The following is a 19,692-nucleotide window of genomic DNA, read 5'->3' as shown; positions in this document are numbered from 1 at the left end:
AGGGGAGGGGAGGGGAGGGGAGGGGAGGGAGGGGAGGGAGGTCAGGGTTCCAGGACCCGCCCCATCCTCCCGCTCGCGGCGCAGTGGGCGCTGCGGGCTGGAGCCGCGGCTGGCGGCTGCCTGTCCGCGCCGGGTCTGGCCGAGCCTCACGTCGCCGTGCAGTGCGCCAGGTCTCCGGGAGATGGCTTCTCGCCTCTCGCCCGCTGCTCCCGCTATTGTCTCACCTGGGGTTGCCTGATTGCGGGCTCGCTCACGCTCTCGGCCTAGAGGACTCCCCGCCCCCGCCCCCCGCCGCTGCGAGCTGGTCCTCGCGACCTGTCCTGTCTCTTTGCCGCCCCGGGAACCCTGGGGCCGGCGCCCGCCGCGTGCAGCCCGGAGGGGGAGCGGCCCGGGAGGAGGCGGTGCGCGGCCGCCTCGCGTGGGTGCCGGAGCCGCCCGGAGCCGTGGAGCCAGCAGCCCAGGTCGCCGAGCACACGACACGTCGGGTTTTGCAGGAAACCCGCAGTGAGCACAGGTAAGACGCGCACCCATCTGGGAGCACCGGCCCGGGGTCTGCAGATTTCCCGCAGAGTGGAGCGAGCGGAGGTCAGGGGCTCTCCCTCCAACATGGCAACAGCCGAGGGGCAACAATGGAAGGAACCGAAGGTTCCCGGTGGCGGGACGCAGACGCGGTGGGAACGGAGCTCCAGCCCTGGCGCCAAGCAGGTTGCCAGCCCCCACTGCCTGCCCGCTCCAGAGGTTTCGGGGCGTCTCGGACCCGGGGCACACTCTTCCCCACCCCTTTTCTTCTAAACACACTTCCTGGCTCCCAGCTGCTGCAAGGCGACCTGAACCAGCCAGTGGTTTTGGTATTTGTTTGTTTGTTTAAAATGAGAAATAAAAAGCAAAACCTGCCCTGGAGTGAGGGTGGTGGTGGGGTGCTTTCTCTTAGAGTGGGTGGAAAGTCAGCATCTAGCCTGGGAAATATATACATTTTTTTTAGCCAGATGGATAGTAGAATTGGCTTCTCCCTTATAAGGATACTGCAGCAAAAGGAGAAAGCTTGGGAGAGGGAGAGGGGCCCCCAGGCCTGAGTTCCGGAGCCTTGGGGGAGGCGCTGCTCTCCTGGCCTGTACTTGTCTCTCGTTTTCAGCTCCGACATCGGTGGCTTTGATGTTGGGGAGCAGTCGCAGCAGCAGGAAGCCCAAGGGAGGCTGCCAAGCTGGGATGGGGTGGGGTAGGGTGGGAAGCCCAGGGGCTTGGCAGGTTCCTGGTTCGTGGGAAGAGGTTACCAAATGTATGAGGTTAGTGCACACACCCTAGTTGGCTGAGGGGCGTGTGTGAAGAATCTGCCATTGCTCGTACCCCTTCAGGCCAACCTTTCTCTCCATCTCCAACCCCTTGTGGGGTCTTTGTGGCTTCCCTGCCCCAGTCCCACCAGTCGTGCCTGGGGTGGAATCTCTATTGTCTCGGCTGCCCTGATGTTTTTTCTCAATTCTGTTGGAGAATTTTGTACCCTGTGCAGGCTGGACCCAGCATGGCCCAGATTCCTTAGCACACAACTACCCAGGGTCCCAGAAGTGGGCCAACATGCCCCTCCTCCTCTCTCTAAACTACCTGACTGTCTGGGTTGTGGCCAAGCAGATGTAAGTAATTTGCACTGAATTCCAACTCTATATCTGTCGCTGAATGAAAACTTACTGTATTGCTGCACTAGGCCTTGGAAAGATATTGGAAGAGAAATGGTCCAGGGCGTGGCAAACCTGATCTCCAAACACTCCTCCCTCCCCAGTTCTAGCTTTGGATCCCAGAACAGAGAGGTAATGATGCTTCAGAACTGAAGCTTCTTCAGAGCTTGGCGGTCCCATCTGGGGTTGTGTCCATGGAAAAATTAAGTCGAGGCACAGTTTATAGCTCTGCCTGGCCGCCAGCATCTGAGGAGATGGTGGCTCTGAGCCGGAACCCTGGACTGACGCTGTGGCTGCTTCTCCTTTGGCCTTTGGGTGAGCCAAGGTTTGATTTCCATGGCTCTGAATTTGCTGCTGAGTGTGCATGGGTGTGTGTGTCTGAATCTGATCAGACTCTCAGCCCTGGCCAGAAGGGAGCTTGTCCATTTCCCTCTCCCTGGAAGCATTGGTGAGGGAGGCCCACAGGGTGTGCTGGGGTGAGGAAGGTTCAGTTTATCTGGGTCCTCAGGCTTTTCCCTGGGGTTCTCCTTTGGGATTGTCCTGGAATACCTATGTCCTTGGCCATGATGTAGTGGTGCTCTAGCAGATACCCCACACCCTTGTGGGCCTTTGGTCTCCTCTCTGTGGTGGCCCCACCCCACCTAGGCCTGGCCCTTTGCAGGCATCTCATGTGTATGGTCATTCAGCCTGGACAGCCCTGCTAGCCAGCAGGAATAAAAATGAGGGATCTCTGTTCCCTTTAGGGGTTTGTAACTGGCCATAAACTTCAGCCTCCTCCTGTTCCCAGGATGTGAACTTGGACATGATAATGCGAAATAGTAGAGCAAACAGTGGATGGGTTCAGCGTCAGGAGGCCTGGCTTCCTAGCTGTGTGGGCATGGACAACTTGTGAACCTAAGACTCAGTTTGCATATCTGTAAAATGGTGAAAAATATACCCTTGGCTCATAGGATTGTTTTAAGGATGAAATACACTGCTTACCATGAACTGAATAAAATCATGTATGCAAAAGCACTCTGAAAACTGCAGAGTACTATACAAATGTAGGTTATTTATCATGAGTTTAGTCTCAATAATGAGGGAGGGAAAGTTGGTGGGGATGGGGCGAGGGGTGGGAGGAAAGGGATATGAAATAGAGAATGTTCCGGAACCTTTCTTTTCTGACTAAGGGAAGAGTGATGTGACAAGGCCAAGGTAACTATTCTTTGGGTATTTCTCTTTAAAGGGTTGGTAGAATGGGAACTGGGAGAGAAGGGAAATCTGCTTAATGATATTTGTAGGAAATCAGGGGGAGACATACACCCCCAAAGGTTGGCTACTGTCTATAGACAGGGTAGTACTGAGTTGGCAAATAATATAATAGCTGACACTTACTGATGTCAGCCAGCTAGTAAATGACAGAGAAGAGATTCAAAGCAGGCAATCCCACTCCAGACCCTGTGCTCACAACCTGGGTGCCACTCTCAGGGAGATATTGGGTCTTGGGAGAACAAAGAGGGGAAGCAGAGTTACAGAATTCATTCATACGGGATTCCTTGATTTGAATGCTTGTGAAATGTCACCAGACTGGGACATACCTTAGATAACAGAGGCCCTGGAGGACAAATTTCCTCCACCCAGCATAGCAGGTCCAGCATAGTACCTCCTTAATTCTTGCATTTCCTATGATCACATATAGCTTTAGAATTGGAAAGTCATTTTCCTGCAAAGAAATGACTCTCCCAAGGTCACATGATTACTTGCCCCACAGATCACTTTACTACTAATGAAAGGATCTATCCTTTGGCACTTTAGAATGTACCTATCAGTGGCCTATCAGTTGACCCTATCATTGTTGGGAAATTCTCTTCTCTCATGGTGATGGAATTCACTGTCCTCAAATCTTGATTTTGTTAAAGAGATTAAGGACACAGGACACCCGTGTTGGGGCAGAGGCTCTTGAGGTATGGAGAAGGAAGAGGAGAGGGGCTCCCAATAGCCCTAAGGCAGAATACAGAATCTATGACAAGGGGTCTTTAGCAATTCATCCTTCCTCTTCTTGAGAACTTCCTGTAGTAGGTGTAGTCTTACCTAGCAGAGGCTTCATAGTGTTTCAGAGAGAAGCCAAAAATCATTTGCCTCTTTGGAAACTCTTTTCCTTCCTCCTTAACTTTCACACCTGCCACTCTTCTTTCTCGAAAACATTGTTCAACTCCCTTCCTCCTGGACCTTTCTCTCTTAACCCTAGCCATCCCTAGTCACTGCGAGACTAATCTCCTGGGCAGTGGTTTCTTTTCTCCTTGGCAGTTCTTCCCATGATGCTTTGTGCCTCCTTCTAAGTCTCTGGCCCGTGGATCCTGTCTTACAGGTTAGCTTCTCTTTCTGTATCCTCCCCACAGTGGAGGTGGGTGCCAGGCATGAGAGCTGTTCACACATGTTCCCCAGGCCCACCAGGAATAAGCTTGCATGGAGGCAACCTCTCCTGCCAAGTTTTTTCTCTCTTTCTATCTTAGTCTACTTGGTACCCTTGATAGCAAACCAGAAGGCACAGAGTGAGGGGAAAAGACTAGAGAGCCAAGGAGATTCCATTTTGAGGAAATAGTACAGTTTGCTTTGCTAGGGCGAAGAAATAGATATGAGCTCTTCCCGTCTCAGGTCCAAATTAACCTAGAACCCAGAGAGGAGTAATGATGGAGCCCTGCCACTGTTGAAACATCTCTGAGAGCCACACTTTTCTGAAACCAGAGTGTCTGTCACATTCCTGACTTGCCATGCTGTTGTGTCTTCCAAAGGGTAAAAGAAGTTAAAGTACTAGGAGCACTATTACAGCGCATTTAATTCTGACCCAAAATGGAGAGATGTTTTGCAAATTGGATATTATGGGAACCTAGGAGAAGGCAACTATATTTTCCCCAAAATATTATAACCAGGATGTCAGATTTTCACTTTAGAATTCAAGAAGGCAGATTTCTTCCTTCCTCCCTCCCTCCCTCTCTCTTTCTTTTTCTTTCTTTCTTTCTTTTCTTCCTCCCTCCCTTCCTCCCTCCCTCCCTCCCTCCCTCCCTCCCGTCCTTCCTTCCTTCCTTCCTTCCTTCCTTCCTTTCTTTCTATTAAGAGAAAAGATGGATACAGTTCCCTGACAAGAGACTTTGAAAGATAGAGTGGTTCCAAAGGGTTGGCAATTCTCTGAAGTACAATTTTGATTATGCTGTTGTAGATGGTCCCAACAAGGAAGGCAAAAAGGAGCCACTTGAGGAAAAGTTCAACTACCGAGAAAGGCAAGAGCATGTGATAAAGAAGAATAGCCACCAGCACTGAGTGTCTGTCTACCCATAGCTTTTCAAATTTTATCTTAATTCCACACCGCTCCCCCCAATCCTTGGAGGAAATGGATGATAATGAAATTGTCTCATCCCCATTTGCAGATGGGAGAACTGAGGTTAAGCTTAGGTTTGGATTCAAACCAAGATTAAGAAACATGGCTGAGATTATACAACTAATGAAAGAAGAGCCAAAGTTGGAGTGTAGGTCAGGATACCTCTAGAACCTGTGTCCCTTCTGTGCTACACTGGAGGGACCTGTGAGGAAAAAATGTCAATGAGGCCCAAGTTCTGCATGAGATGGGACTTCCCCAAGAGCCAGGTGACAGCAGCAAGTGTTCTTCTTAAAGTTGTCTGTGGAAGAAATGATCACAAGAGTAATGAAAGTCTGTCAGATAATGTTTGAAAAGAGCTCATCCGTTCATTCAACAGATGTCTTTTGAGTGCTTACTTATGGGTTCAGGTGCTTTCAGTGACTAGGACACACAGCCTTCCAGAACACATTGCTGGGTTGGGAACATAGACAAGTGAGTAGGCTGGGTGTAGGGGGTGGGGTAGTATGGGGTGCTTTGAGAACTTGTAAGCGGGGCATTTAGGGTGGTCAGACCTCCTGGAAGAAGTGAAATGTTAGCTGATATCTGAACAATGAGTAGGCACTGGGGTGGGGTGGGGGATGAAGCGAGTGGTGAAAGAGTTGGAGGGAAAGTAGTTTAATTTGGCCAGAGGCATTGAAGGAGTTTGCATCTTACCTTTTATTCATCCATCCATCACCCGTTATGCATTGAATGTACATGGTGAACCTGACGCTCTCCTCAGTGCACCGCAGTGAAGAGGACAGACAAAACGAACTACCTGGAACAGTGCGTGGTACATGGGAAGGACTCAGTAAATGGTGGTGGCCACAATTATTTTATCATCTTCCAATAGCAGGTTTGTGCTAAACCCTAGGGGTACAAACTTGAGTTCAGTATGGCCCCTGACCTTGAGGTACCCACATTGTACTCCAAGAGATGCAAGTGAACGGATGAGTTTCTTTACGTAGTGCGGTAATTCTATAAGCTCAGTATGAGTCACTTGTCCTGTGGCTGCCCCAAGAGTTGGTGTAATCTTGGGCAGCATTTCATAAAAGTATAGAAGCTAGGACTGGAGTGCTTAATATTTGGGGAGTCTCTAAATTCTGAGAATCTAATAAATGCTATGGAGTATCGACCTGGAAAAACCAATGACAATTTTGCCTTCCTCATTCAGCTTCAGAATCTCTGATGCTACAACGGGGAAGTGATAACTCTCCTCTGGGTTGGTCAGACCACCCTCAGAACACAGTATTTAACAGCTCTGTGCCATGTGTAAAACATTGTATTGAGCATCGTGAGGAAGACAAAGATAAATAGGAGGTAATTTTTTTCTTAAAATTGGTGGACTTATATCTATACAGTGCTTTGTAACTATAAAGTACCTACATGGATAGGTTGTTTTCATTCTAATCACCAGTGGGGTAATACAAAACACTATAAATGCAGTGGGATGCATTAAAAATTTTACAGATGTCTGAAAGAGAGCAAAGTCACTTTCAGTCGTAGGAGATGAAAGAAGGCTCTAATGTAAGAGCAGGTATTTGTAGAGGGCACTAGCATGAGTGAAGTTTTGTGGGAAAACAAAACTGGAGAATGGTTAATAACCATCAGCGTTTTGGGGGGCATGCAGGGGACTGGGCTGGGACTCAGTGTGGGAGGTCTTGAGTACCTGATAAGGAAGGGGAGAGACAAAGTTTTTCATTGGAAGAATGACATGATCAGAGCTGCGCTGCAGGATTCCCTGGCACTGGAGTGCAGATACCTCAAGGAGTCGGCAGGGGAGGCAGAGAGGCTAGCTAGGACACTATTCTAATGGTCAGGTAACAGAAAGGAATAATAATTTTTTGGTGCTTAAGATGTGCTTTCGATAGGTTATTTCACTTAATGAAAGTAATCAGAATCTTGGAAAGGAACGGACCAATTTGAGAGAGGTTAGAACAGAAAGGCTGAGGGACTTTCTTCCCTGGAGGATTTTGGGAACGGACAAGATTGGTTGTGGTTCAGTCTGGAAAGAGCACTTGAGTGGGGGTCTGAGACCTGCTTCCCGTTCCACTTCTGCCACTGACTACCTGTGTGACTTCAGGCAAGTCGTTCCCCCCCCCCCCCCCCCCCGCGGTCTTTGGTTCTCTTATCTGCAAAACTGTGGGTCTGGTGTTTAGGGTTTGTTTGCTTGATTGCTTATTTATTTATTTGCTTGTTGTTTTCAGTGGCTTGAGACAGTGACACAGTGTGTTGGTGTTTGGGGAGAGCTTGGGGGTATACCAGAATAGTCACCAATATCTTGAAATTTGATGAAATGCAGTATGCCTGGGTCTCCGTGGCAGGACGGGAAAAAGACCTCAAACAATTTTGGCCTCAAACAAGATTCAGTTTAACTTTTATTTATTTATTCTAATTTTAAATGTTATTTATTTTATTATTTGCTTATTGAAGTGTAGATGATTTACAACAGTTTGACTCAGTATCTTTTACTACTTGTGTGACCTTGGGCAAATTACTCAATTCCTTTTCTGTTTTCATAAAGTAAGGATAATAATATGCACAGTTAAGGATTGTCATGAGGATTAAACAAGACAATACCTGGCACAAAGTGCTGGGGTGGGTGGGGGAGGTCTGTTTCCTTCCTCCTCTTTCTGTGATGCTCGTATTCACTTAGCCTCCCTCTCTGAACCCCCCCCCCCCCCCCCCCGCCAACCTACCTTCTCTTTCTTTTCACCAAAACAAAGTGTGATACCCTGACTCCAGGCACGACAGTGGACATATCCGTGTAGAATTAATTTGACAGACTTTGTAATGGAGTTTCCATACATAGCAGTGGTATTTCAGTAAGGTAGCTAAGGATGGTTAGTTCCGTTATGCCTGCACATTCAGTCATATTCTGGCTACTCTCATCCAGCTGCAGGCATGCAGCTAATCCCTGCTGAGAATGGCCTCTGACTGTTGCTACCCTGGTAGACCCCGACTGAGGGTCACATGGGCAAGGGCCCCATGAAGGTGGGGCTGGTGGGATGTGAGTGTGCTACACTGAGCCAGGTGGGCAGCTAGTCCACTCTTCTGCTGAGTGTCCCCATGCTGGGTATAGAGTTGGGCTCTGTCTCCCTTGGGACCTTCCCGTGCGAGTGGGACATAGGAAATGGGAGAAAGGCATTAGGGCATATACAGGGCAACACAGAAACTGACACGACTCCTCGTCTACTCCCCCATCCCCTAGGTCACTTCCTATTTAGAAAATAAATCTTCTTAACCCCTCCACGTGCAGAGATGCAGAACAGTTGTTTTAACACCATCCAAGGCGAACGTGTTGCTCTTGTGCCCCAGACACCGGCACCCCCATTTTAATCAGTCATGTCACCCACGCAGCATCAGAGTGTTTGGGAGACACTGAGAGAGTAAAAGAAGAAAGGACAGTTTGAAAGGGTTGACCAGGGAAGGTTTCTGAGGATCTTGAGTTGGGGTGGAAAGAGGAGAGAGAAAGCAGGAGGAAGAGAAAAGTGCCCCCAGCTGCACCCATGGCTTTTCAGGCCCTAAGAGTCAGGTGGGGCGGGCAATAGGACTGGGGAGTCTAGACCAGGGCACTGGAACTACCACTATGACAGGTCTAGGGAGTGACCAGGTTGAGGGGAGCCCTGGCTGGGATCCCCAGTGATCTAGCACTGTCAGGGTCACTGCCTGCTTCCCAGTGCCCCCATCTCAGTATCCCTTTCCCTGTGGTTTGGGGATTCTGGACACTGAGGCCATCTCAAAGAGGATCTCATTTCTCAGTTCCCTCTTAGGGCCCTGCATCCTGAGTGGGGTTTCTCCTTTGACCTTGGTAAGAGAGAATCCGTGGTCTCCCCCAGGGTTCAGTGTCCTTGGCTGACCCGGAGCAGGACATCCTTCCGGCCTGCTACCAGGAAGAGTGGAGTGGAACTGCATGGCTACTGGGTGAGGCCAGGCTAACAGCAGCCAAGGCCAAGTATTGGGGGGGTCAGTGACTTAAAAGGACAAGCTGCCTGGTGGGTAGCGCTTGGGGGGACTTGTGTGCTGGAGAGGGGCAAGAGATTCCTGGGGCTCAGGAACTGGGACCAGGGGAGGCCATGGACAGGCAATGCCTATGCCAGAGATTCACCTCCCCTACCTTTTTTTTTTTTTTTTTTTTGCAGTAGGCGGGCCTCTCACTGTTGTGGCCTCTCCTGTCAGCGGAGCATAGGCTCCGGACGCGCAGGCTCAGCGGCCATGGCTCATGGGCCCAGCTGCTCCGCGGCATGTGGGATCTTTCCGGACCGGGACACGAACCCGCGTCCCCTGCCTCGGCAGGCGGACTCTCAACCACTGCGCCACCAGAGAAGCCCTCCCCTACCTTTTAATGGGTCATTTCTCCCAGTGCCACTAGAAATTTCCTTTACCACTTCCAGATTCCCTTAGGTTGAGCACCCCTCTCCTTAGACTCTGCTTTTTAAATGCAAACGTCCCTGGGAGGGACTAACACTTTGACCTCTAACACCCCTGTATAAATTAGTATCAGATGTTTGGTGGTGTTTTGTTTTTGTGTGTGTGTGTGTGTGTGTGTGTGTTTTTCTGGTCTGAAAGAAGGGGGCTACTTGAGAGCTGACACCCTTTTCTTTTCCCACCCTGGTTTGTGAGGACCCCAGGGCTTCTCCACTTTGCCCTGACCTAGGAAATAACACCTGTCCCTGAGGCTGTCCAGAAGCCAGGTGACCTTTGGACAAAAGCCCTCCTGGGCTCTTGTGTCTGGAGTCTCCTTCCCTGGCATTTCCCTCCCTGGTGCTCTCCTCGCTGGCCCAACCTGTCCCCGAATGCTGGAATGTGGACAGGGAAGGCCCAGAGCTGCCCCTGGAGCTTAGAGGTCCTGTTTTCCTTTTTCTTCTGGTTCAACTTTCCTCTACTCAGAGGCAAAAAATATACAAATCAATTTTCACCGCAAAGTAAAGGAGCTGTTACAGTGGAGGATTCCTGGACTGAATGTCAATATCATGACATAGTATGAGTGTGTTTCGTGTTTGGTAATTGCAATCTTTGTTGCGGTCATCCATTTACAATGCTTGGTGTCAGTTTATTTATCTCTTGTAAAAATAAAATACAGTGTGTGTGTGTGAGTTGTGGAAAAAAAATTATTAGGTTTATAGATAGAATAAGATTTGTCATCTGAACTTAAAAGCTTAAAGAAAAAATACTTCATTGCTTAAAAAAAAAACCCAATTTTCCCTCTACTTTTCTCAGGCTTCTTTGCCAGTGGCGCTAACTAAGGCTGTCACCTCGTGGTGTCTAGGCCAGCTTCTTCTCCTGCCCTTAGGGAGCTAATGAGGGAGTGAGTCGGAGGGTGCGGGAAGGTGTGCAGTTTGTGTGATTACTGTGGCTCTGGGTCCCTGGGAGTGACTGCAGTCTATCAGGGATTTTCTCGATTTGGGGAGTTAGCACTGATTGCAGATATTCTCTATTATCAGACAGCATGTCAGGATCGCTAGCTTAGGGACTGTGGTGGCAGAGGGACAGTGGGCAGGACTTGTGGACAGTGGCGCAGAGCCTCCCTGCCAGGAGGGCAGGAAGGAGCTTGCCCTGGGCATGGTGTGGCGGCTGGTCTTTGCTCCTCCGAGGTTCCCTTGGTTGACTGGCTCAGTCTTTTTCTGCTCGACTGCCTTTTACCCTCTTCCGAGCCAAGCAGGTGGCTGTCAGCTGCCCACACAGCCTGTCCTTGCCCCCTGGCACAGGCAGTGCCACTACACTGGGGCTGCTGGCCCCACCTTCTCTACTCTGTAGAATTGTTCTGGGGACCAAGTCCCTCGGTCCTTCTCGTCCCAGGCTCTGGCACATTCAGTGCCAAGTGTGTCCTCATGGGATGGAGTGCAGGGCTGGGGCCAGGGTTGTTTCTGAGGTCCAGCACCAAGTAGCCCCCCCACATTGGTCCTGTGGGCCCTTCCCGACTCTGCTGTGGCTCCGCCGTGAGACCCAGGGCAAAGTCGCTGACCTTTTGTGGGCCTCATTCTACTAGATAGTAGGACCCTGTGATGGAGAAGAGAGATTACCTTTTAGATGTCTAAGAAAGGTGCTACCAGAAAATAACCAAAGAATTGTTATAATTGAATGAATTGGAGACACTCCCTAAAGATCAGAGTGTTGATTCCCAGCAAAGATGTCATTCTTTTGGAGGATGGTCTCACTGGCATTCTTCGGTAGACTCTGGTTAGTCTGATGCCTCTGTAGTTACCCTGAGATACAGCCCCATCCCCTTGCCATGGGGTTGGGCTGTAATTTGTAGTCTGCTCAGGGCTGCCTCCTTCCTCCTTGCAGACTCTGATGGGTTAGCCCCACCTAGCTTGTGAGGACCTGGGGAGTCTGGACCTGAGCCGTGAGGTGGAGGACATTGCCTCTCATCTCTCCCCTCCGGTGAGTCCTCCAGGCAGAGCAGAGCCTTGCTGGCGTTTTGGGTCCTCGCTTTGGTGCCCCGGCGGGACGGGAACAGCTGTGACCTGCTTTCTGGATTCTGCTTAATGGGCTGGCCTCCTCTAGTGAGTTTTCCCAGCCCACGAAGGAATCCTGGAGAACTGGATTCCGAAGGGCATGAGCTGGGGAAGCTGGACTGGAGATTCAGCTGGAGGTGACAAGAGGCAACAGTCCGAGCCTTGCAGGAGCCCTTGGTTTGCAGCAAGCAAGTGGCACGGAGAAGGGCTGCCGTGTCCCCATGCCCTCCTCCACCCACTTCCTTACATCCTCCTCCCAGAGGGGCTTCCTTTATGCTTCAGGAGTCTACAGGACCCTCGGAGAGGCTAAGGCTTCCTAGATGTTGCTCTTTGCAAATGGCAGGCTGTTTTTCTCATGTGGGTGGGCTGGTGTGAACTTTGTCTGTAAAGAAGTTTCCTCAGGAGTCCTCTCAGCTGGAGGCCAAGATTATTAAGGGAAGGTCATCCTGGGAGCTCCTCTTTCCCTCTGCTGTCCTGTCCACCGGCTTTCTCTGGAGGGTCGAGGAAACTGGAAGAGTAATTCTTAACCACCGTGCTCCTTGGAGGAAACCCGGCCGATCTGAACTAGAAGGCCTGGATCTTGGGGCTGCGGTGGCTGAGGACAGGGGGTGGAAAAAGCAGGAAGTGTGGACCAGACAGAGAGGAGATGTGGCTGTTCTGGCTCCTGGGATGGTTCCTGGCCAAGACCTTTCTTTCCTTTTTGCCAAACGTTCCATTCAGCTGATTGCCAGTTCCTGGTCCCTGCCATCTTAATCGCCAACTCTAGGAAGGAAAGTTTTGCGAGGAGCCACGAGCTGCCTCACCTCTTCCATCACTGTCTCTCTTCCTACCCAGATCCCAAATCTACAGGGTGTGTGCTAGGAGCTGTGATCTCCAGGGATTCCGTGTGTGTGTGTGGTGTGTGAGCAGAACAGCTGCACAAATGGTTTCTGACCTGGGACCGGGGACTCAGGACTCTGAATGCAAACCCAACTGATGTAACTGTGTCACACAGCCTCCTGTCCCTCTGCTCTCTTAGGACCCAGAGAGCCCTTTATTAACTCTTGTGTCCACTTTGGCTTCAATTGGTGGAGAGTCCAGGGTAGGCCCAGGAAAGAGAGAAACGGAAAGTAAGTTCCAGTAGCAAAACTGAACCACGTGGGGCTGCTTTAATTTGGCTGAGAGGATGCTAGAGAGGGGCTGTATGAGTGGGAAGAAAATGCAAGCAGTTATATTCAGTCTCCTCACATTTGGATTAAGTGAGAACCACACAGAGAGAACATAGTTAAACAAGAGAAAGACTTTGTTGGTGAGTGTGACTCAGTGATGGGCCTGACATCAAAGAAGCTTGTAGAGCTGTATAAAACCCGTAGGTTTTCAATACGGAAGCAGGGATCAGCTGCACATCTGTTTGAGGCAGGGAGCTGACCTACTTGACTTATTGTTATACCTTCCCGCTGGAGGGGTCGTATTCCTGGCACACTTCCCTGTTGGAGCTGGGGCTGTGGGAGGGGAGAGGTGGAGCTGAGCGACAGCGTGTGGAGTGAGGGGTGGGGGACGTGTACCTGGCTGCAAAACCAGTGGGATTTGGGGTCTGGGTAAGTGTGGGTGCTGGGGATAGATAGGGGCAGGGTCCTCTCAGAAGAGAAAGCTCTGGGAGCCAAAGGGATTAAGTCCTTAACCCCTTGAACCATTCTGTCCTGAGAGGAGGTACTGAAGGTCTCTTCCTAGGGCAGTCCTAGAACTGAGTCATCTTCCCTTAGTAAAAACTGCTAACAGGCTGGGGGCTTGAGACCCTCCATATTTTTCACCACCTTTCTCGATAGCTCTCCATTTCCCCTGCTCAGTGAAGATGGGTCAGGACGTGCAAGGTTCCCTGCTTTGTGCCCGAAAGGGGAGATTGAATTATTTATGATACATCTGTCACCTTTGTTAGACTGTAAGCTTCCTGGAATTGTGCCATGGTCATCTGAATACTTCTGGGTCTAGCATGGTACCTGGCACGTAGCTGGTACTCACCGCCCGTTAGAATCCAGCTCTGTGGCTCAGGATTTGGGGAGATGACCGAGACCCATTAGTCTGTCCCAAGCAGGGTAGTTCTCATACGGTGCCGTCCAGCAAGACAACAGGAAGCCCTCTCCACCCACAGCTCGTGTCATCGCTGGACCCTGGGGCCCCTCCCTCTCTGGCACAGGCATGGAACAGAGCCAGCTCACTTGAGGGAGTGCCCTCTCCTTTCTCTCCATGCTCTGACTCTGAGCCATTGTGTGGCTCTGCCCTGACCCCCTTCCTCCCCCCGTGACCTCCAGCCATCTGTTGGCAGCTGTGTGGGCTGAGTTTGGTGCCGCCTAGACCCTGGCACCGACCTGCTTGGCCATAAGCATGCCCTCTTCCTTTACCAGCTGACTGCCTGGTGCTCTTTGGGGTTCCTTTCCCCAGTTCCGTCCTGCCTTCCTGGTAGTTCTGAAACCCTAGTCTTTGGTGTCAAACTTTGCTGCACATCTGAATTGCCTGAGGGGCTTTGAAATGTTCAGAGTCCAGGGACTCACCCCACTGAATCAAACCCTCCAGGAGAGGGGCCAGGAATTTGTATGTTTGAAGAACTTTCCAGATGATAATTACAACCATTCAAATGTGGACCCTATATTAGATAATATTATTGTTAAATAATAACAATTACAATTTAACGTACTGTCAACGTTAAATTTAGCTGGTATGCTAACTGGCATTGTGTTTAACATCAGAGAATGTCCTAGTTCTGTAGAGATTCAGGCTGAAGTATTTAGAAGTGAAGTGTTTGCATCTTAACATTTGAAAATGTTAAGCAGAGAAGGAGAAAGTGTGCTCAAATGTGGGGAAATGTTAACAATTAGTGCATGCAGGTGGTGAAGGGAATCTGGCTGAAAATGGTCTTTCAGATGGTTTCCATCTACTTTCTGAGAGATGGATACTAGAAGAGAACACAGCTAGGGCCACCAAGGTGCACAACTCCAGCAGGCACCATTCTCTTTGTTGTGGTAGAGGGTGTCATTCACGTAGAGTACAGTGTGTGGGTGCTCCGTGGAGTTGTGAGACAGAGCGGTACTGGCCCCAGCCTTCTCTTCCTGGATGAGCTGCAGAGTAGCAAAGACCCCAGGCCCTCGTCCACCCCAACTCTTTCCTGGGACCTACATGGATATTTGCTTTCTTACAGAATCCCTAGTAACCCTTGAGGACTCAGGGAATAGAGAATTTGTCAACCCAGCAGAGCCTGGCAGGGAGGGAGCTGAACTGGGGAAGAGAATGGGGGAGGCAAGAAACAGGAGGCTCTGATTCCTAAAATACTTTGTGTATCCCCACCCCTCCTGGAAGATGAAATTCCGGGCGGAAGCCGGCTCCCTTTAGCTGCCGGTGGTTGGGACTGGTTGCTCCTGCCTTTCCTCTTTCCCTCTCTGCATTTCCCCTGTGCCTGGCTGCTGCCCTGAACCCAGAACCAGGGCTGGCTCTCCCGGTCCTGGTGTCCTGGTCCTGCGGGGGATGCTGCTTGTCCTGCCTCCTCACCATGGATCCCTCAGCATCAGAGCGAGCAGAGCACTGCACTTTTTGGAAGGTGCAGCTGCCGGTGTAGCCCCGGGTGCAAGATGGGCTGGGCCTCCTCTGCACGGCTGACAGACAGTCTGGTGGTGTCCTGGCTGGGAGCCGGGACCGGTGGTTAGAGAGGGGTGGCTCAGCTTTCCGTGTTTGAATTCCAGTCTGGGAAGAGCCTTAGGAGCTGGGCCTGCTGGATCTCCCTCGGGTCTTTTTTTTTTTTCCCCTCAGCCGCGCCGTGTGGCTTGTGGGATCTTAGTTCCTAGATCAGGGATTGAACCCGGGCCCTCAGCAGTGAAAGTGTGGAGTCCTAACCACTGGACCACCAGGGAATTCCCCCTCAGGCCTTTCTTCTCCTTCCTCCCAGGGCTAACTTTGGTGTCCTCTGAGAAATGTGACTGAAGGGAATCAATAGGTCAGAATCAAAGAATCCCAGGGCTGGAAGGCACTTTCTGTGGGGGTCTTGTCTATCTACCCACCTGCATTTACAGATGCCAAACCTGGTCCTGTTAGTTGAAACCCAGTCCTACCTTTGAAGGATCCCCAGGGAAGGACCCCACCTGCATCCTGATCACACATCTCTATGTCTGAGAATTCTTACCACCAGAAAGCTCTACCCTTATATCCCAGCTGAAGTACATTTTCCTCAGTGGAAATGAGGTGACTTTGGAACTTGAGGATCTTGGTGGGAGATGACAGATTCATACACATTTAATTTTTTTTTTTTTTTCGGTACGCGGGCCTCTCGCTGCTGTGGCCTCTCCCGTTGCAGAGCACAGGCTCCGGACGCGCAGGCTCAGCGGCCGTGGCTCACGGGCCCAGCTGCTCCGCGGCATGTGGGGTCTTCCCGGACCGGGGCACGAACCCGTGTCCCCTGCATCGGCAGGCGGACTCTCAACCACTGCACCACCAGGAAAGCCCCATACACATTTAATTTTGAATAAAATGTTTCGAGATGATATTTGAGGTATATACGGGTTGCTATTGGGAGCATGAAGGTGGGGCGCATTGTTGAATCTGGAGGCTCAGAGAGGGCTTCTTGAAGAACTTGATGTCAGAGCAAAGTCTGAGCAGTTAGAATCACATAGGCAAAGAGCGTTGGCAGTTGGGAAGGGCGTGCCCTGGAGCAGGAAGGTACTGCACGAAATCACGGAGGTATCAAATGCGTGATTCTGAATGGTTGGAGATGAGAGGGAGATGGGGGCTGGTGATAAAGGCCTTGTAAAGGAATCAAATAGAGAGCCTTTGAAGGGGTTTAAGCAGAGAGTGAGACGATCAGATTTACACTTTAGAAAGAGCCCTCTGACTGCTCTGGGGAGCAAGCTTTAGAGAAGGAAAGATTAGGAGGAGGAAGGACTGTTTGAAGGCTATTGTAATAGCCCAAGTGGGAGAAAATACGCCTTTAATTAGGGCAGCAGCAGTTAGCATAGAAGCAAGGACTAGATTTGGGAAGTATTAAGAGGAAAAGTTGGCAGGCCTTGGGACTGGATATGGGGTGAAAAGGAAGGAGGAATCCAGGATGACTGCCGGGTTCCTGGCTTGGGTAACTGGATGGTGCCATTCACCCAGGTGGGGAACCAGGAAGGAGGAGAAGGTTGTGGGAAGGAAATAAGAAGGTGATAGTTCAGTTTTGGACATCTGGGGTTTGAGATATGGGTGGGCATATCAACTTGACGGGGGAGACACACATTTGGAATCATCAACACGCACGTGATGTGAGTGGGAGAACAGATGAGACTGCCCAGTGGGGTTGTCACATTAACAGAGGCTGAGAATAGAGTCCTGAGCCAACACCAATATTTCAGGGGTGGACAAAGGAAGAGGAGGACAATGACAGAGGTGGAGAACATGAGAAAGTAGTGTCATGGAAGCCAGGGGGTGGAGGATGTAAGGAAGAAGGGAATGGTCTGAGAGCCAAGTGCAGCAGCAATGTCTGGGCAGATAGAAATGCCTGTGGAACTGGGTGGCCTGGGCATTGTTGTTGGGGCATTTTAGTGTAATGCTGGGGGCAGAAGTCAGATTACAGTGAGTTGAAGAGTAAATAAGGGAGAATTGAGAAACATCGTGTGTCTTCTGTGAAGCTTGACTGGGAAGGGAAGGAAGAACAGGGAGGGTATGAGCTGAAGGACAGAAAGGCAAGAGGGGGTGCTTAGGGTGTAGGGTTCTGGTTTTTGTTCCTTCTTCTTTTTCTTTTTAAGGCTAGAAGAAGCTTGATCATGTTTATGTGCTGAAGAGAGAGACCCAGTTAAGGAGAAGAGGTGAAAGTACAGGAGGGGGAAGGGAAGTTGGTGGCGCATCAGCCTAGAGGAGATCCAGTGTGTGGGGCAAGCGCCCTGGAGGCTCTGGAGGCTTCTACCTCAGTGGGAAGCGGAGACCTGCTTTCCCTGAGACCAAAAGGAAGAAGGGGAGGCCAGGAATTTCCCTGGGGGCACAGTGGTTAAGAATCCACCCACCAATATAGGGGACACGGGTTCGAGCCCTGATCCGGGAAGATCCCACATGCCGCGGAGCAACTAAGCCCATGTGCCACAACTACTGAGCCTGCGCTCTAGAGCCCGCGAGCCACAACTACTGAGCCCATGCGTCACAACTACTGAAGCCCGCGCGCCTAGAGCCTGCGCTCCACAACAAGAGAAGCCACTGCAATGAGAAGCCCGCGCACTGCAACCAAGAGGAGCCCCCGCTCGCCGCAACTAGAGAGAGCGCGCACGGCAATGAAGACCCAGCGCAGCCAAAAAATAAATAAAATAAAGGAAAAAGGAAAAAGGGAAGGGAGGCCAAATGCAAGTGTGGTTAAGTTAGTAGGGAAGAGAGGCAGGAAAGCGAGAGAGGTTATTTCCAATGGCCTCGGTCTTTCTCTTCACGGTGGTGCCTGGCTAAGGCCAGCGTTACTACTCTGCTTGTCCCAGCTTGGGGCTGAAAATACAGTTGCTCTCTGGATTAAAAGGCTTAATCTCAGTTCACCTTTGAGCATGTATCTTGTGTCTCCCATCGAAAGTACTAGGCCCTCCTTTCCCTGGGCCCAGTTTCCCAACTCTGGGCAGCCAAGTTCTGGGTATCTTCATCTGTGCATCCAATTCCTTTCAATTTTAAATAGCAAGACTCCCTCTTACCCTCTGTGGATAAAAAGTAATCTACAAGGAGCTGTTGAAGCACGGAGAAACTCAACAGGCAGAGAAATCAGCAGAGAGCAGCTTTTTTTATGCCCTGAAGCTGGGCTTGGGCTATTCCATTTTGGGGAAAATACTTTCTAAGACTCCCTGAGCCAGCCTGTGCCTGATGGATGCACCAGGATCCTGGAAGGGCACCTCAGGTTGAGGGATACTCTTGTCCTAACTCCTTTGGGGTCTGATGGAACTTACCACCCACGAATCTGTCTGAACTTTTTTCCTATTGATGCTTTCAATTTTCTAGTCATGAGGAAGGACGTGCTTCACATGTTTGTTACCTGCTGGGTAACAGTACAATAAAATGAAGGATTTTTGATAATTTTATGAAATCGTGAACTTCGCAGCTGCTGGTGAGAAGGGTCAGAAACCACTTACTAAACAATCGCCTGCCCCAACCTAATCTGAAACACATACACACACAGGTCCATGGTTCTCAGCTTCGGCTACAGACTAGAATCTCCCGGGGAGTTTTAAAAAATACCACTGCCCTACTGCAGACCAATTAAATCAGAATCTCTTGAGAGTACCTGGGCTTCAGTACTTTTAAAAAATGCCCCCAGTGTTTCGAATGTGCAGCCAGGATTGAGAACCACTGGGCCAGCTCGCCTTGTCGTTGCAACCGTGCCTCCAGTCACGGCTTCTAAAGGAAAAGGGTACCAACGCTGGAGTGAATGAAGGGGCTGCTCGTGGCCAGAGGCAGCTGGCTGGCAGGTGGCGGGTGTTCTCTGCCTGTCTGGCTTCCTAAGGGCTGAGGGAGATCAGTATTTCGGCACACCTGTACTCCATCAGGTGCCCGGGTCTCACCTGTTGGCAGACTTTGTTTTACTGACTCATATCGGTGCATTTTGGGAGGATCTTAGTGCAGTCTGAGTAGCTGTTTCATAGGGCTTTGTTGTACTTTTCATTTATTGCTTTATTGAGGTATAGTTGACATATAATAAACTGTACATATGTAAAGTGTGCAACTGGATCAATTTTGACATATGTATATACCCGTGAAACCACAATCAAGCCAGTGAACATTTTCCTTGTCCCCAAAGTGTCCTTGTGCTCCTTTGTAACCCTCTTTCCACCCCTTCCCAGAGAGCCACTCATCTGTTTTCTGTCACTGTAGATTAGTTTTCATTTTCCAGAATTTTATATAAACGGAATCCTACGCGCTCACACTCTGTCTGGCTTCTTTTACTCAACACAGTTATTTTGACATTCGTCCATGTTATTGCCTATGTCAGTAATTCATTCCTTTTTGTTGCTGAGCAGTATTCAGTTGTGTGGATGTATCATATTTTTTTTCATCCATTCACCTGCTGATGGACATTAGGTTGTCTCCAGTTTTGTTTGTTTTGTTTTTTCACATCTTTATTGGAGTATAATTGCTTTACAATGGTGTGTTAGTTTCTGCTTTATAACAAAGTGAATCGCGTCTCCGGTTTTTTGATGTTACAAATAAGACTGCTGTGGATATTCCTATACAAGTC

The 19,692-nt window shown here is 50.1% G+C and overlaps 1 protein-coding gene across 3 annotated transcripts in view; it reads left to right on the top strand.

Annotated features, from left to right (window-relative positions):
• The window catches only part of PIK3C2B (phosphatidylinositol-4-phosphate 3-kinase catalytic subunit type 2 beta), a 62,714-nt gene that overhangs the window by 810 nt on the left and 42,212 nt on the right, over positions 1-19,692 (top strand). Inside the window, exon 1 of one of the 3 annotated variants that reach the window (XM_029227550.1) lies at positions 59-514. The exons of 1 other annotated variant lie outside the window; for it this stretch is intronic. The gene's annotated coding sequence lies outside the window, so the exon portion shown is untranslated. Of the gene's footprint in view, positions 1-58; positions 515-1,646; positions 1,800-19,692 lie in introns of those variants that run through there. One more of the 3 variants, XM_029227551.1, reaches the window with a different exon arrangement.

This window comes from Monodon monoceros, unplaced genomic scaffold (genome assembly GCF_005190385.1).
Source record: "Monodon monoceros isolate NGI ecotype Baffin Bay Population unplaced genomic scaffold, NGI_Narwhal_1 Super_Scaffold_18, whole genome shotgun sequence".
In the NCBI taxonomy this organism is placed as follows: domain Eukaryota; kingdom Metazoa; phylum Chordata; class Mammalia; order Artiodactyla; family Monodontidae; genus Monodon; species Monodon monoceros.
This window is presented reverse-complemented; position numbering and strand designations above follow the sequence as displayed.